Raw genomic sequence first — 14600 nt, 5'->3', positions numbered from 1 at the left:
ATTTGTTGAAGAGACTTTTTCCCATAATATATTCATCCCTCCTTTTTCAAAGATTAATGACCAAATAATTGTGGGTTTATTTCTGGATTTTCTGTTCTTTTCCATTAATCTCTGTGTCTGTTTTTATGCCAGTACCCTACTGTTTCAATTACTACTGCTTTGTACTCTAACTTGACATCTGGAATCATGATACCTGTAGTTTTTTTCTTTTTTCAAATTGCTTTGGCTATTAGAGGTCTTTTGTGGTTTCATACAAATTTTAGGATTGCTTGCCCTAGTTCTGTGAAAAATACTGTTAGTATTTTGATAGGGATTGCATTAAATCTGTGAATTGCTTTGGGTAGTATAGATATATTTTAACAATATTTGTTGTTTCAACCCATGAGAATAGAATGTCTTTCCATTTCTTTGCATTGTCTTGAATTTGTTTCATCAGTTTTTTTTTTAATAGCTTTCAGAGTACAGGTCTTTCTTCCATTTGCTTAAGTTTATTCCTAGATTTTTTTTTTTTTTTGCTGCAATTGTAAATGGGATTGTTTTCTTAGTTTCACTTTCTGCTGCTTCACAATTAATGTATAGGAGTGCAACAGATTTGTGTACATTAATTTTGTATCCTGCAACTTTACTCAATTGATTCTAATATTTGTAAATGTTTTATTTATTTTTGAGAGAGAGAGAAAGAGAGAGAGAGAGAGATGAGAGAGACAGAACTCAAGTGGGGGAGGGGCACAAGGAGAGACAGAGACACAAAATCTGAAACAGGCTTGAGTCTTTGAGCCATCAGCACAGAGCCCGATGCGGGGCTCAAGCTCACAAACAGTGAGATCATGACCTGAGCCGAAGTCGAAGACTTAACTGACTGATCTACACAGGCACCCCTCTAATAGTTATCTTTTAAGTTTAATTATATATTTTGAGAAATAGAGAGAGGGAGGGAGGGAGGGACCGAGAGGGGGGGGGTGGACTACAGAATCACAAACAGGCTGTTTCAACAACGGGGCTTGAGTCCATGAACCATGAGATCATGAACCAAGTGGAAATCAAGAATCAAATGCTTAACAGATTGAGCCACCCAGGCACCCCCATTCTAATAGTTTTTTTGGTGGAGTCTTTAGGGTTTTCTGTATATAGTATCATGTAATCTGCAAATAGTGCGAGTTTTATTTCTTTCTTACCAAGTTGGATGCCTTTTATTTCTTTAGGCTGTTTAATTGCTGTGGCTAGGACTTCTAGTACTATTTGAATAAACGTGGTAAGATGGACATCTCCTTGTCTTGGTCATGACCTTAAGGGAAAAGCTCTCAGATTTTTCAGTGCTGAGTATGATGTTGGCTGGTTCTAGGTTTTTCATATAAGGATTCATCTATTACGTTGAGATATGTTCCTTCTAAGCCTACTTTGCAGATGGTTTCTCATGAGTGGATGCTGTACTTTGTCAAATGCTTTTTCTGCATGTATTGAAATGATCATATGGTTTTTATCTTTTCTCTTATTGGTGTGATATACTACTTTGTTTTGTGAATATTTATTGAGACACCATTACATCCTGGGAATAAAACCCACTTGATTGTGGTGAATTATTTTTATAAGGTATTGGTGGATTCAGTTGGCTGATATATTTCTATATCTATATTCATGATAACTATTGACCTGTAGTTCTCTTTTTTTGTGGTTTCTTTATCTGGTTGTGGTATTAGGGTGATACTGGCCTTATAGAATGAATTTGGATGTTTTCCTTCTTCTTATATTTTTTGGAATAGTTTGAGAAGAATAGGTATTAACTTTTCTTTAAATATTTGATAGAATTCTCTTGTAATGCCATCTGCTCCTGGACTTTTTTTTTTTTTTTCAATTTTATTGTTGCAAACTGGTCTGTTCAAATTTTCTATTTTGGTAGGTTTTGTGTTTCTAGGAATGTATCTGTTTCTTCTAAGTTGGCTAAATTGTTTGCATATAAGTTTTCATAATATTCTTTCACAATTGTTTGTATTTCTGTGGTGTTGGTTGTTATTTTTCCTCTTTCATTAGTGATTTTCTCGTGTTCCTCCTCTTTCTCTTTATCTCTCTCTTTTTTGGTGAGTCTATCTAGAGATTTAACAATTAATTTTGTTGATTTTTTTCAAAGCATCATTTTCTAGTTTCATTGATCTATTGTTTTTGTTCATTTTAGAGAGAGAGAGAACAAGCAAGTGGGGGAGGAGCAGAGTGAGAGGGAGAGAGAAAATCTTAAGTAGGTTCCATGCCTAGCATGGAGCCTGACACAGGGTTCATTCTCACAACCCTGAGATCATGATCTGAGTAGAAATCAGTAGAGTCAGATGCTTAACTGACTGAACCACCCAGACACCCCTAGACAATAAATATTCTTGAGCAGAAGGAAAAATCTAGAGATGAGTCAAGGCATTCTATGAACTCACTCTATGCCAATACTACTTTATGCAACTTCAGCAAATTGTTAGTGCCTAAGGGTTGAGACAAATAATTAGGCAACCCTTTGTTTAAAAATATTCAGTTTAATTGAGTGTTACCATAACTATAGTTCTCAATCAGTGCATCTTAACTGAAGAAATCCATGTAGCCAAAATTCCCCTATGAGGAATATTTCTGAAAGGTTTGACAGCTTTTAGAGGACCCTGGGTTATCATCATCCATAGCACAATTCATGATAATGAATAGATATATTAGAAATATTATTTAGGGTCACCTGGGTGGCTCAGTCATTAAGCATCCGACTATTAATTTCAGCTCAAGTTATAATCTCCCAGTTTGTGTAATCAAGCCCTGTGTTGGGCTCCCCACCCACCGTGGAGTCTGCTTAAGATTCTCCTTCTCCCTCTCTCTCTGCCCCTCCCCTGATATAGCTCTCTCTCTTAAAATGAATGAATAAACTTTAAAAATATTTAAAATTGTTTACTCCTGCTCTATTTCATTATTGATGTTATTGCCACACCAAGCCACAAAAACTCTTAACACAGAGAATGTGTATGGACACAGAAATTAAAAGCATCTTTTCCCAGAGCACCGGTTTGGGAGTTTGAGCCCCACATCAGGCTCTGTGCTGGCAGTATGGAAATGAGAGCCTGCTTCAGATCCTGTGTCTTCCTCTCTCTGACCTCCCCCACTTGCACTCTGTCTGTTTCTCTCTCAAAAATAAATAAATATTAAAAGAAAGCATCTTTACCCCTTTATTTATGGCCCTTGACACACCCTTTTTTCTTTGCTACCACAATTTTGCCACTGTGTCCAGCAATTGATTGAAACAAGCACATTTTCTCTCCATAGTGATGGATTGAACCACAATTCTTCACATTTTAAGCATTTTTTATATGCAATACCAACACCACTCATCCTCATAATAGACAAAAGACTACTGATAAAATTTGAAGAAACTGAATATGCCTAGAATTATATGGCTCCTCTGCTAGGCGTGCCAACAGGCATTACAACTTTAGAAAAGGTACCTAATGTTCAAAGATTTCCCAGCCAAAGATACCCTTGTTGAGAGGCGGCTACTCTGGGGAGGGTTAACACATCAAGTGATTATCAAGCATTAACATTCTAGCTAAAACTATTTTAGCCAGTACTTTCCACAGTGGAAACTTCTGGAGAAGAGCAAAGCCCTATAAGGGCAGCAGCCCAGAATCAACACCACTGTTGAGGACACTGGCTAGGGCACAGAGCCTGCCGGATGCTGGATGTGCAGAGGTGTTCTAAAGACTCTTGGTAGTTATGCTGGGAACTGGCCAGATGATCAAGATTGTTCTTGGCCTCTCAGAAGAGGGATGTATGAGTCACATCTTAAATATAAGTTTTAAAAACACAAAATCTTCTGTTTTCTAGGCTTAGCCTTCATAGGTTTCTAAATCAGAACCTCAATTTCATCTCCACAGCAAAATAAGAAAAAAAAAGTTTGATGAAGAACTGAGACAATTATGCAAGTAACTAAAGATGCCAGATCTACATTTTCAGAATAAATGGGAATGGGAGAATAAAATCAGCTAACCTAAGTAAAACTGGCCAAAGAATACTTTGTTTTAATTGGTATAAAATATTATTTAGTCTGAATTATCTGAAAAATTACTTCTCTGTGCTTTTCACTTGATTTGCCAATACATAAAAGGCCTTAGGATGGGTATACTCAGAGTTTCAATGATCCAGTTATATGTCTTCCTTAATCAAATTTTCTGGATAATTACTCAACTGTCCAACTCCTCTTGGCCTACAGATACTGCCTCTGCCTCCTCTGGTGCAATGTTATTATACTGGAGATTTTTTTCTGTGGGTTCTGTTCTCATGGAGAGAAAAAATAAGGCAAAATATGTCTACTAGTTCATGGAGACTTTTTCAAAGCCTTTTTACACCAAACCTACCTCTTAGCTGAAGCCTGTTGAACTCTCCAAATCAACATTAAACTTCCCATCTTGGGTCAGCCTCACTGTGTTCTAGAATGGAGACCACCAAGGGATCCCCTGACAAACAGAACCATCATGCTCTCGTTTGGTTGAGTGAAGCATGGAAGCTGAGGGCAGGTGCTGGACAGAGGAGTTCCTCCCTACAACCAAGGGAGTTTTTTGGAGGAGGTGGAGGATACGTTTTAAGTGAAACGCGAGATGTTGGAGTGATAGAGTAACTCTGATAACAGATATTGCAAGGTTTTATGAAATACCTGTTGCTGCCTACCAGCCCTTATGCAAAGGATATCCATTTCTCCTGAATGTACCATCATCTCGGAACTCTGCTAGTGCGGAAGCACTGAAGGCTGCTGCAGCATGAGCCCCAGACAGCACAGAGGCTGTAGTTTTGAGAGGTAGTAATAACTGGGTGGCACATAGCATTGATTTCACTCTGCGCTCAGTCACTGTCACCTTCTCTATCGTGCTCCACTAAAATCTCATGTTTTATTCATCTTTATAGCACCCTGATGCTTTGTATACTTATTTTAAAAATTGTAAATATCCAATGAATTTTTAGCAAAAATGAATTTCTTAATGGACAAAAACACAATACTCTGTGTATAAACTTCAGTTATATGGATTTTATGGATTTGTATTTTTTGGATTGAGCTCTACAAGCATTTTTTTTTCCTCAATAAAAGTGACTTAATAAAAGTCACCTTACTTATATGCCTTTGGCTACAAGAGGCTTCAACTCCTGTCTCATTTTCCAGTGCCATCATGAAAAGCATGCAGATCACTTAATACACAGTTCCAGGTGACACAATTCTCAAAGACCGTGCGATGAGCAGTGCTCTCTAGAGTTACCCCTCATGGCAGAATGTGTTAGCCTTGTATTCTTGGAAATAAATTATACCAACGCAGTTATTGGAAATTAATAGCTTCATCCTCCTGGTTTCTTAATAAAAGACATCCTTCAGATTCTCTTGCAGCTTCAATTAATATATAAAATTTCATGTTTCTTTTTGAGTTATATATATATATATATAATTTTTTTCATTCTCCAAATATTTATTGAGAACCCATTATAAATAGACAGTGGGCTTGAAATATGCTGTCCACATGACAAAGAGGCTCCTTAACCCAAGGAACTTAGAGAGTCTAGGGTTAAAGGTCAGTATAAATCAAATAACCCCACAAATAAATCATCATAGTTTATCACGCTATATATCACAAAGAAAAGTTACGGCAAACTGGTAAATGATGCCGCCTGGGGGTTTGACATGTTCTCTGACAGCAGGTGAGGTTTCTCCGTGGAAGAGACATTTGATTTAAGCTCAGGGTTGTTCAGTTACCTAGGAAAGGGGTGGAGTAGGGATGGGGAGAGTATGTATGTACACACACATAACCCTACAGCAATGGTATCTGAAACAAGAAACTCATATGGCAGCAGATAGATGACTATCGGGGGGGGGGGTGCAGAAAATAGAACCTCTCTTTGTAACCATTTCAGCTGACAGAAAGAAAGAAGATGAGCTTTGCAAATATTTACTATACATATAGCAGATGGTCACATGTCACATAGAGGAGGTGATGTGTCCTGAGGGACAAATGGAATTCTGCAGCTCAGCAGGGATAATGGTGACCTCCTCAGTGCTTCACTACTTTTCCTCATACTGTCATGGATTATGGTTTATAGCTCTCTGTTTATGCGGAATTAGAGATTTTACTTTCGATATTAATTAAACTAAGTTTCACAAAATAGACAAAAAATTTAGGATAATGTCAGAAAAGTAGCTGTAGGCTAAAGATAGTATCAATGATGCACGTACTAACTAAAATCTCCATGCCTTGTATACGATCTTCTTCAGATACATACAAAAGAACAAAAGGAAGAAATTAATCAAATATAATTTTAAAATGGGTCCAAACTTTAAAATTATGCAATGACTATTTAAAATATAGATTTATTTGTAATATCTTTAATAAACAGCCTCGCTCTAAGTGTGTTTGTCCCTTGAGGGACTAACAACTGATCATAAATATATGAAAACAAATCATCTATAATAGGAAATCAAACCTCTATAATTTTTTGGCAGTATTTTAAATAAGCTTCCTTATAAAATATCTTTTGAAGTACTTGTAAATAATAAATATATAAATGAATAAGTAAATACATACAAGTAAATATGCATAGATCGGAACTACATACTCACAAATGTTTTAAAATATTCCAGTTTGCTTTCAAACCAAACTTAAATTCTCTTTCCCTTCTGTGTGATATGGCATGTTTAACAAACATTACCTGAACTACTTTTAATCCAGGTTGCCCCCTCTATAATAATGTTCTGTGATGACTTTTTAATCTTGCACATTAAGGACTTTTCATTAAAGTGAGCTCAGGTTAGCATTTTTTAACCTACTGTAAAATGTTAACATGAGCCACAGTAGGCTACCAGCTCAATAATCTTCAATTGTCCCAAGCTCCAAATGGCCCATCGAGGCTCTATTTGTTCCAGTCTATTGGTTAAATATGTATTTGCATGGTTTTTAAAAACATTTAGTTATTTACCTAAGAGGCCTGAACAGCTGGTCTACTAGGTAAAGGCAGTGGGAGACAGTTGAATGTTAGACCCGTTCAATTTAAATACATTTTTTACCATGAAAGAAAATTTTATAGGTAAAATTTCTTACCTTTAGTTCCGATGTCCTCTGTTGTATAAACACAGATTGTAGCACATGCTCAGCATAGTAAAGTCTGTTCTAAGAAGTACATATAGACAATCACATTTGTTCATGCTGTGGGTCAGTGACCATATCCAAGGCATAGGATTTCAATGATATTTCATTATGTTTTCTTCTTTTCTTTTAATATAAAAAGTTGTTAGACCATATTATCAAGTCATTCCAAACCTATACACATGACTTCTTGAGTTCAGTATGTTTAATTACTTTTTTATATATACTGATAAAACTAGGACAATCTAATAATAAATCTGAATTTTATATATTTAATGTTTTCAGCCAAGATTGTCACTATAGATCTTCATTCCTTCAGGCATTATTTTTCAAACTCCTGCAAGAATTTAGATTTTTATGTTAATGCATACACAACTCCACACAAACCTAACACTACATATGCTAAAGACATGATATTGAACTAATTCTGTATTATCGTCAAAAGAAACTCAGGAGGAGTCGGTCCCATGAATGAAGTATTCCTTTAGGACCTAAGCAAACTACATACCATGCTAAAGATTCTTTACGTACACTGAAAGAATAAAAGTAAATGGGTACATAATAGGCTGGATTATTTTTAAGTTTATTTATTTTTGAGGGAGAGAGAGAGTAAGCAGGGGAGGGGCAGAAGGAGAGGGAGATACAGAATCCGAAGCAGGCTCCAGGCTCTGGGCTGTCAGCACAGAGCCCCATGCAGGGCTCGAACCCATGAACTGTGGGATGATGGCCTGAGCCTAAGTTGGATTCTTAACCAACCGAGCCACCCAGGATCCCCATATAATAGGCTGTATTTAAAGAGCCCTGATTTCATGCTCCTTCAGAAGCACAATAAATATTTTATGTGTTTTATTTTATTTCCCTAAGTGTAAACTTCTTGTAGACAGTGACAATTCTTTTAGCTCATCCTAAACATTTTATTGACCAAGAGCAAAGATACTGCATATTCTTGTGATACATATTTAAAATTTATAAATCAAGCTAATTAATTGTTCAATAAATTGTTTTATCTTACCTCGGCAAGTGTACCTTTATAACAACTTGGAAAACTAGGTAGATCTTAAAATTCTGACTCCTCAGGGCTCTGTCTAAATGTGAAGGTGCAAGGAACATGGGATTCTCATCCCACTTGTCTTTTCTTCACATCCTCAGGCTCACACTGAAAGAGAATCTCCCAATCTACATGCCTGACCTCCTAGAAACACTTCCTCTTCAATGCTCCTTGGCTACAGGGTTGAATGCTCCTCTGGGTGTACAGGATTGCACACCCAAGAAACTAGTCAGCCTCTGGGAACAGATCTGGGAAGAAGTCAGTGCAGTCCCTAGAAGTAGATATAGGGCCATTTAGGAAGGGAATTCTAGGGTCTCCAAAATTCAGAACAGTGACTAGATGTGAAAGCAGACTCCATATTGCCTTGTCACTTTAGGCCTGTGGAGTTCCTGTCCTTGCCCAGGTCTTTACTATTTAAGGTTCTTACTATTTATTAATATCCCTCATGGTACCTAGCATAGAGTCTTGCAAAGTATTTTTTAGTAAATATTGGTTGATTGATGGTTATTTGGTTCATGTTAAATGAACTTTATAGTTTATTTATTCATGATAAGCACCACTCTGGAAAATAAAAACCATGAGATAAATTTTGTCTTGATTAACCTCTCTGCAATCATCTAATAAAATGAATAATTCACTTTATCTTATTGCTACATGTTAGCCTAAAATCATAATTTCCTTTTGTAACAGACTTGAAATTTTCATGCAGTAAGTACAGAAAATAACTTAAAATCTCCTGAGTTTCAAGTTTATATCAAGCTGGACTGTTTGGGAACTTTTGAATATTGGTAATACTGCGTGACCACTTAGTTGGTCAGAAGAATTAGAAGGGCCCCATCACTCAGTGCCCTGTGGTTTATTTGGAAGTGTCTGTTACCATATTGATTGTAGTGCCCATGCTTTTACATCTCTTTATAAAGATGATTCCTAAGAAGATAAAAGTATCCTTTAGACCATGATTTTAAAAAGTTACTGAATTTCATCATATGTTTTTCAAACTTGATCATCTCTTCTCTGTTTGGTCTAGCAGCTGCCTTGGACATTTTGCAAAAACATTTTTTAAAATATGATTTGCAATTTTAGACACTGGTTCTTTCCTATAAGAATCACAAACAGTTTTTGAGGAGTTCAATTCTTTGTGCTCTAGCTTTTACTCAAACTTGGTCAAAGCCCAGGATGAGAGAGATGTGTGAAAAATGAAAACTCAGACTTCTCTACTGAAAAGTTAAAATGAATAAATCCAAAGCAATAGTGTCTCTCATTTTGAATTTAATGTCTTCAAATCAATAGTGCATTTTAATGTTTCATATGATTAGCAAATTATAGATATGCCATGGATAAATAATTAAAACTTATTTATAACCATTTCTAGGAATCCCAAATAATTAGCAACCTCATGCATGGTGAATTCTAATTCTGTTTACATTTGTATTTATAAGCCTGGTACTAAGACACAGGGCAAACCAATAAACTACTAACACAGATTGTGGACTGCCTAAAAGATGCCATACAGAGAACTAAAATATAACTGTAACTGATTCAAACAGAATGAGAACTTATAATTTAGATAGAAATAAAACATAAATAGGTGAAATAAGAGAAAAGCAACAATATTTAATTACTGCTGTAGGTTAACTAGGTTGTATTAGTTCTCATTTTTGTAAGTTATTATGCCTTAAGTTGAACTATGACATATGTCAATGCATTTAACAAAGATGTCCAAAATAACAGCATTTAAATAAAAACTCAAATTTTGATTATATGTTATAACATCAGTACTCTGCTTGGGTCTAATACCTGTGTGAAATTGAAAATGTGTATACATTTTAAAATACTTGAATTTTCTAATGGATTTAATACTGTTACAACCTCTTCCTTCCACATAGTTTTTTTTTTCAGTTTTTAAAGTACAAGTATGTATAAGCATGATGCATTTGTTATCTTTTTCTCCACTAAAGAATATTAGCAACATTCATTTCACACATAACATGGTTTAAGCCTCTATTGCTATGCCAGCTAAAATTTCTTAAGGTTGAAAAAAACAATCATTGCTAAACCTTTTAAATAATGTGTACGTGCTGTTGGTTTTAGATGTTTTATTGGAACATGGATTCTCTTGTTTATGTGGTTTTGCATCCATCCCACTTTCCCCATCATCCTCTGCAACATAACAATAGCAAAGGGACTTCATATAAACCCTGTCATCTGAGAGAGACATTCCTTTCCTTCTTTTCTCTATCAGCTCAAGGAGCTCAGACGTTTGACCATGTTCACACATTTCCCCCAGGGATGCCACAAGAAACAGGAAGATGAGATGGTTTTGTCTTTTGTTGCTGCAAGTGTGGCCAATCCCTTTCTGGCAAAGAAAATGAGTGGAAAGATAAGTGAAATGTCAGGATAATTTGCAGCTTAACTCAGGTCATCTGTTGAGAGAGAGAGAGAGAAGAAGAGAGAGAGAAGTGAATGGAAGACATACACATTCCCAATCTTTGAGCCTTTCCTGAGGTTGATATAAATCCATATATAATCTTTCCATTACTTGGTTAAAGCTATTAGTGATATGCATTTTCTGCATATGAATGAAATAACTCTTATTTGGCTTCTATAGGGAATATAGAAAAGTTTGTGCTTTTTCAGGTCACAGAGAGTTTACTTGGTAGAGCTGAAAGTGGACCTCACTTGATCTTGAGTCAAGACTGACTCTGTCTGCCTTTGACCTATCCCATATTCCTCATTGAGATGATGTGATGAGGTTTCAGAAGAAGGCAGGGCAGGCCACACCGTACTCCAGTTCAACTCTGTTATTAGAAAACTTCTTTGGAACTAAAAGGACTTAACTTAAAGAACTATCTGCTGAGGTGTTTCCAAAAGTATCCTTTTTTCAGCACTTGTTCTAGGAAACACTACTTTACCTCAGGCCCTAAATAATTTGATTTTCTGGATGTAATTTTCCTTTTATGCCTGTGACTTTCTAGTACTGAAACTAAGCAAATTAAGCACACAGATCCATTTTTGATACATAAATAGGCAAAGAATGAAGTCCCACATGTGATCCTGGGCATAGGTAAATTAGATGGAGACAGTGAGATGGTATTTCTGACTTTCCAAAGTTCTGAATGCCAACATTTCTCTATGCACTGATAGAGCGCATATTATTAAACTTAGGTTTAATACAAATTCTGTTAAAATGTAATCTTGTTACTCAGTAATTAATGCGTTACTGCTTTTAACGTGCATGGGCAAACCAACATGGGTGCGTTAAAACTATGGTAATTTATCTAGGATGACCAATAAAAGGAAGGGATTTGAGTCTACCTACCCCACACTGTGCGTATTGAGAAACCCAGAATATGCCAACTGGTAAACAGGGGAAATCTTGAGGTGAATAGAAATGGTAGGAAATGGGGAGGTAAAAAAGATAGCATCTGAGAACAGTGGGAAACCATCTTGCTTTTTTCAGGGGAGTGAAGTTGATTCTGGCTTCTAGTCTTAGGAGAAGTGATCTCACTAGTTCCCATAACTGTAGGAGTTGCGACACTACTGCTCTGAAGGACCTGCCTTTTCAAAGGGTGGGCACTAGAGAGGCACCAACTATAACAAAGTAGGTGCCAAGGGACCAGCGGTAACAGCATAATCATGCAAAGCTACGGAGATGAGGTCTTCAATAGTGTGTATGTAGAGGTTAAAGAATATTGGGGAGAAATCACTGAACATTCTTCTACACTCAGTACTCTGTTGGAGAAGAAATGGAACTAGAATGGGCAGAGTCTAGACTTTAGCAATTGTATTGAGGTGTATCTGTCTATACAAAAAATAAGTTTAAAAGGGGTGCATGGAGAATTGGAAACAATTCCTCTCAGGTGAAAGCTCATATTCTAATACATCACATAAAGGACAAATACACTTGGATAACACAACCCCCGTCCCTAATAGTTAAAAAGGACTGTAGATTGAAAAAATAAAAGGAGATGAAGAATAATAAAGACTTCATTTTAGGGGCGCCTGGGTGGCTCAGTCAGTTGAGTGTCCAGCTTCAGCTCAGGTCATGATCTCACGGTTCATGGGTTTGAGCCCCGTGTCAGGCTCTGTGATGACCAGTAGCTCAGAGCCTGGAGCTTGTCTTCAGATTCTGTGTCTCCCTCTCTCTCTGACCCTCTTCTGCTCTCTCTCTCTCACTCTCTCAAAAAATAAATGAAAAACATTTAAAAAATTGTTTAAATAAAAAAAGACTTCATTTTAGATGGGACTAGCCAGAAAAGTTTATTTGAGGAGTTGACTGTTAACAACGAAAGAAGGGTAAACATAGTGAGAGTTTCTGAGTCCCTGAGTTGAACTGAGCCTGACAGATGGATAAATGGAAAGAGCAAGACAGTCAAAGAGCAGCAGGGAAGAGAGTAAGCACTGCAGGCAAGGATGAAGGGAGGTCAGAGCCACAGCAGAACCTCTAGGTAAAGAGGTTTGGAGTCACGCTAAATACAACAAAGTCACTGCAGCTATTAAAGGGATGTGACAAGACCAAATTTACATTTAAAAATAAACACTTTTGTGAGAACCCGCGACAGAGCAAAGCAGAGAGCTTTGTTGTCATCCAAGGGAGACGATGCATCCAGGACGGATGTGGTAGAAGTGAGCACAGGACTGGCTGATAGGTTAGATGTGGTGGCTGAAGAGAAGTAGCTGAGAACCAGAATGGAGCCTTTTGTAAAAAACTAATGTGGGGTGGGGGGGACTGAGAATGAGGAGACAAGCAAACAAGTTTGGGGGAAATTATGAACTTAATTTATATATGTTTAGATAGAAATGTAAACTAGGGAGTTATACATGGGATTTGGGAGGAAAAATGGTAATGAAGATAGTCTTTGTTTGTTTAAGTCCCTGTGACCTTGAAGAAGCAGCTTTTGTTGTTTCTGTTATTTATTCACACATTCATTCATTCATTCATTCATTTGACAAAGATGAAGTATTATTCAAATCATTGAGACAGGTGCTGTGAGGGTATTAAAATGAGTAAGGAATGCTTAGAAGTTAGTCTATACCTGGAGAGAGAGCATGCCTGGCTATGGCACCTGCATGGGCTTCTGAATCACATGGCCCTGGGCTTGGCATTACTTTGTCTGATACCTGGGTTTGGGCCATATGCTTAACTGTATACCTGGGTTTGGGCCACACGTTTAACTGCATTTAATACTCTACTAGAGTATTTGAGATACAAAAGAAACAAACTATCTTACAGAATAGCAAGGGGTATAGTAGTTCAGAAAATTTTCTTTTATATGCAGCAAAAACACTTTTTTTCAAAGGGTAGCACTTGATGTGCTAAATATTAACCCCTTTGGTAAAGTCTGGCCCAGGTTAGATATTTAGTCATATTTAAGTTGTGATTTAACTGTCAGTGTTTTGGTATTGTCTCCTTAAATAGATGTTTATATTCAGGAAAATATAAATGAATGATTCAGTCAGCCACGTTCTTTGAATTTAATGTTTGGATATGTCACCTAACAAATAATATGTGCCCTTCCAGTTGCTAAGGCAGACTCCTAAAAGTGCATCATCATAATTAAATTTATAGCCATGAATGACTTGTGAAGTTAATAGAAAATAACACTGACATTGAGATAATTCCGGATGTCTGCCCCTCACTTAATATTTAGTTACAGACTGACTGCAGAAATAAACCAAGTTGGGGGGTGTTTTCAACATGGATACAAGCTATGGACTAAGGTTGCTGTCAGTTTAATGGAAAGTTTTTCCAATTCCATGCTGCAACAACTTACAAGAGGACCAACTTATAAGGAAGTCCCAGACCTGTCTCCTCTTGTCCTCTAGGAATTCAGATCCTGGGCAGAGGCCATTATCTTCTTGAACTATCACCCAACATTCAGAATGGAAGTTTCAGGGCACATGAATAATGCCACATGAGGAGGGGAGTGTCTGTGTTCTCAAGCTTATCAATTCCCATAGGCCCGCCTGTCTACCCGTTGTGGCAGGTCTGCAGCAAGAAGCCAATTATTTCAGAAAGCTTTTGTTTTGCAGTAAGGGAGGTTTGCTGACTGCTGCACATTAAATTCCTGGTTGTAGATATAATGGCTACCTGCTTAGTTTTGTCTGCAAATGTCAGTCCATAGTATAACTCTAATCTACAACTCTACCATTATTAAGCAGAAAAGAGATTAAGGCTCATGTTGGACCTAATTTGAGAGTAATTATGAATTAATCTACTGGAAGTCCTCATGCTAGCGTCATTTGACCTGTTCCCATGGTATACACAGAAGAAGAATTGTGTATAAGAATTCGAGCAAAGAACAAATCTTACTGGCAAAGATCCATGGGGATCTTGATGGTATAAGAGAAAGGGTCTTTGCTCAAAAAACATACTATAGAAAGAATGCTCACAGAGAAGAAAGGGACAGAGTCTCAGA

This window comes from Suricata suricatta, chromosome 14 (genome assembly GCF_006229205.1).
Source record: "Suricata suricatta isolate VVHF042 chromosome 14, meerkat_22Aug2017_6uvM2_HiC, whole genome shotgun sequence".
NCBI classification, from domain to species: Eukaryota; Metazoa; Chordata; class Mammalia; order Carnivora; family Herpestidae; genus Suricata; species Suricata suricatta.
The sequence above is the reverse complement of the archived record's forward strand: the minus strand, read 5'-3'. Positions refer to the sequence as shown.